The 4,722-nt window shown below is 37.0% G+C and overlaps 1 pseudogene; it reads right to left on the reverse strand.

Moving 5' to 3' along the window:
• Nucleotides 1-568: 568 nt before the first annotated feature.
• The window catches only part of LOC149002470 (26S proteasome regulatory subunit 8 homolog B-like), a 40,089-nt pseudogene continuing 35,935 nt past the window's right edge, over nt 569-4,722 (reverse strand).

Here is a 4,722-nt window from a genome sequence, read left to right on the forward strand (position 1 = left end):
GTTTTTGGTAATTATGTTAAAAGTGTCATGACAATAATTAGTTGTGTATGTATATGCTAGTAATGACGCACGTGCACATGCACGTGTGGTGTATTTTCGAATACCCAAGACCATGTGTGCATATTAGCATATTGGATGAGGATCCATGGGGTAGAGAACAGTTTCGAAATTGATTTATTGATTTGCATTCCTTTTAGGGTGGGAAGATAAAGAAGCACGACCACGCCAATGCTCTTTTTTTTTGGGGTAAAGAAGTAATATCTTAGAACTATCAAAACATGAGCTTTGAGGGTATCTGTAACTATAAAAACAAAATCAGCACAATGCATTTCACATCTTCAATGTTGTCTTTCTCCGATCCATGATTTACCTTAAAAAGCCAGAATTTGTTCAGCGCATTTAATGATCCCCATGCCCATACCCAAGTTATCAAGGGAAAACAAACCATCCCTTCTCTTGGATGCGCGCATGCACTTCCACTCACACTCACACAGAGCCACAAAGCCTAGCAGCAAACCCCTTCCCCATGTGAAATTAGAACATAACAGACCACAAGTATGAATAAAAGCTAATGCAGAAAAGCTAAAGCACATTCAGACTTAACTTTCATATGCAATAGAACTTTGTAAGCAATGTCGAAACCAAATATCATTGCCATCTCCTGTTCATCATGATAAAGTGAAGCATGATTAGTGCACAACACATCTTATAACCCTTCTTCTGAAAACATTGATTAATCCTCTCCCAACCAGAGTGGGTTGGAAAAAGGAACTACTTCCATAGTTTTCTCAAAGACATGTTCTTCTCTGTCTCCTTCTTCATGGCTTTGGACTGGAAATTATCAAATAAAATGTCAGCCACAAACTCGGCAAAAGAACTCAAATTTCTATAGAAAATCATGATGTACAAATTAGATTGTAAATAGAAGCATTTCATGACCCACTAAACTAAAACATTTCATGTTTTATTTTCACAACTTCTTTTAAGCAAAGCAATGTAATAATAACATGTTGAAATCTGTGGATACCAGCATCTAGATTTATGGAAGGTTAAGTAATGGTGCTCTAAATTATACTTATCTATAGGACCAGTGCTGGGCTGTCAGTTTCAATCAAAGACTTGTTTTGGAACCTAGTGCTAGGAACAAGTATCTATGATTTTTAATTTAAAAGAAAAATAAGGACGAATTATTAGGATTTAATGAGGATCATTGAGGCATGGAACATACATCCTCATTGGGATTTGGGAATTCAGTCTTCCTATCAATCCTTCCTGGCCTATAGAGTGCTTGGTCCAGAATATCAATCCGATTTGTGGCCATTAAAACCTGCAGGAGAGAAATGATAAGTTATGAAAGGGTGATCACATGAACTTTGATCCTTAACAACATGGTGTTGATATACTCAGCAATTTTCAAAAGTCAAATGTTAAGAAACAGTAAGTACTTTAATCTTGTTCGAAGTCTCAAACCCATCAAGCTGATTGAGAAGTTCCAGCATTGTTTGTTGAACCTCACTATCACCATTCCCAGTCCCAGATTCCATTCGAGTAGATCCAATGCTGTCGATTTCATCGATAAAATGATCGATGGAGCATGTTCCCTGTGAGAGCAGAACACAGAGGAAACATTAAATGAGAAATAAACTAAAATAATTATATTGAGCTTACGCATAAATTAATATCAGCATTGGCAACTCTAAACAAAGAATTACAGTTCTAAATCTCGGTTTCAAGGCCAGTTTTAGATAGCTGGAAATTGAGACTGGGGAATCTCATTTTGATGTTTCAACAATCTGTCCTTTTAGGCAGACCCGAAACTGTGGAATTAGCTCAGAGACAGATTAACTTGCCAAAAGAGAGCTTCTCTTGGTGAAGAGTTATAGCTGCATTTAATGGAAGTGTTGAATCATTAAAATATTTTCGACAAAAGTCACCAATCGACCTAAAAGATAGTTAAATCAGGAAGACTTCTATAAAGTCCAATGTTAAAGGCTGCTGGTTATATAATTTTTGCATTAGACTCAGATAAAATTAAGTTGTTCAAGGAGGGGAACCAAGCAAACCTGGCCATAACAAAAATCTCTCTGACCATCCTCGACCCCTCACCAATATAATTCTGAACCAACTCAGAACCAAAAACCCTGATGAAGGTACAATCGGTGTGATGAGCTACAGCCCTTGCAAGCAGGGTTTTCCCAGTAAGGGCCATAGAGCAGAACTCCCTATAAAATCCATGATGAATCTAATTAGAAAATATATCAAGTCAAACAAAATTCCCTGGATACAAAAATTGGCATGGCTAAGTTACCTTAGGTTGAGCAATTCCAAGACTCTCGAACAATTCAGAATGTTTGATTGGAAGTTCAATGACCTACAAAAATCAAAGCAGAGAAAACATGCAATTTAAGTCATGGAGTGCCTAATGACACAAGTGTACCAAGTACACAAGGCTCCCACCATTGTGGTGCTAAGAGAGGGTTATAACATATATATGTAGTGTTGCCCCACTTTGCTAAGAGACTGCTCATCAGAGCAAACGGGAACCACTTGGTCAAATGGAGCAACCTCACTGTCATACTGAGCTTCGCCCTCAAGTGAGGGGTATAAAAGTATAATAGAATGTCTTGTTGCTCCTTTCCTTCTTCTTCTTCTTCTTCTTCTTTTTTTTGGTGGGGCGGGTTAGGTTGAAAATCCATATGATGTGATATTTGGATTACAACACCTGTGTGAACAGCATGCATATTATTATTTGATCATGTTAATGGTTCTGTGATATGGAACTATAGATCTGCTCGTAGCACGACATTAATGATGTGGTGCTAAGTATGGGCAGATGCATGATCGTTTGGGTATGAAGGGTAAAATGCCGACAATGGTTGCTTGTGTTGGACCTTGTTTGTACTTGAGTTACATTACATGTGTGTTTCTGCCTTGTGTGAACCCCTATACTACCACCCCTTTGCCAGTAGGGGGTTGGTATCGGCATAGCTCTAGTAACTGGTGATGACTATAAGAGTAAAGTTTCCGAGCACTTACTGATTTTGGGGTAATCAATGGTAATTTTTAAGAATGTCTCTTAGGAGAAGAAATCAGTGAGGACTCAAAAGCTCTCAACATGTTAGAGATATAAGTGAAGCCTGGTTGATGACCCACTGAAAGATTCATGCACTTCAAAGCAACCCCAATACCATTTGCAACACATTTGCAAGTTTGTTAAAGAAGAATGAAGAGGATAAACTTTTAGTTCCTTGTCTGGTAATAGAATTTCTGAAGGATGCTAGTGATATATTTTTCTTTTGTTGTTGTTAGTTTTTATTCTCTTTACAAATTCTTTTAATTTTTGTGCAAGATGTAATTGTTCTGTTGTATACTTGGACGATGGTCTGGTCTATAGTGGGGGCATAGCTTTTATGTTGGAGTGCATTCTAGCCATGAACCTTCAAATGTAGTAGGTTGGATGAGAGGCTATTTTTAGGAGATGTAGTTTCCTACGAGTGACAAATTTAAATGGATGGTTTTGAAGTTGGATTACGGAAGTTGTAGGTACTATTGATGATATTTGGGTGCATCTCGGATGTTGGAAATGGTTTTGTTTTATTCAGTGATGCGGTGAGATGCATTATGTTCAATTAGAATGCCACAATAGATCTGGGGCTCATTTTTCCATCTTTTTGTGGCTTATTATTTTACATATTGACTGAGGGCTTTTTCAAGGAGATGGAATTCATCTTTGTTTGACAAAGTTTGATAGGTAGTTTGAGACTTGACAGGGGATTATGTAGTTTTGGGTGATACATTGATATTTAAGTGAATCTTGGTCATTATAGGGTTTATGGTTTAGGGTTCCTCTTCAGGTGGGTATCTTAAGTTATCTTGTTGTATTTGCATTTAGAAAATTTAGATTCAGATGTGTTCTAGAACTGTTCAAGAGTTTGAAACTACTAATCTTGAAGTTCTTTTTAGGTGTATTCAGCTTCATATTTATTGCATATTTCTTCCAATTGTTGATGTCTTGGTTCACAGATGTTTACCACAAAAGATCCCCTAGTTTTCCTCCTCTCATATGACGACTTCTCAGGTTTCCAGGATTAGTGGCTTCTCAGGCTGGTTTGGGGAAAGAGGAGAAGAAAATCAGAGAAAAATGAGAAGAGGGTGGGGGGGTGTGCAAACTACTAAACACACTCTGAGGTTAATAATTCATATCTTCATTTTCTTTTAAAGCAGAATACACAGATTTAAGAAAAATAAAGAAACATATTCTATAAAACTAGGACTCTTAACAATTTACATTAACTAAAGGTGTTCCATTGAATCCATCAAAACGAAAATTATACTTGCATAATTCTCCCAGTAGTAGCAAATTCCTTCACTATCTTTAAACTCCCATGTAGAACTACATCTCTGCTTTTACCTCTTTGCAAATTGGACTTGGACCCACTAAATATGAATAATCATCTACTGAAAATTTCACGTTACTATAGCATGATTAGGTAACTTTTAATTTTGTCGGCTGTAGGGATCACTTCCTCAAATTGGGGCTTTAAGGAGACTGCCTTTTTCTGTCCTCTCCTCTAATACAAAACATTCATATGAAATATATTAATAATAAATACAGGTTGGTTGGGTACTTCTAGAGTTGGATTATCAACTTTGGATGATCTGTTGATATTTAAGTGCATCATGGTCATTGGAAGTTACTCAGGTAGGTAAGAGTCTATGTTG

This window comes from Hakea prostrata, chromosome 10, assembly GCF_041222555.1.
Source record: "Hakea prostrata isolate BN-2017 chromosome 10, UWA_Hpros_2, whole genome shotgun sequence".
Lineage (NCBI taxonomy): Eukaryota > Viridiplantae > Streptophyta > Magnoliopsida > Proteales > Proteaceae > Hakea > Hakea prostrata.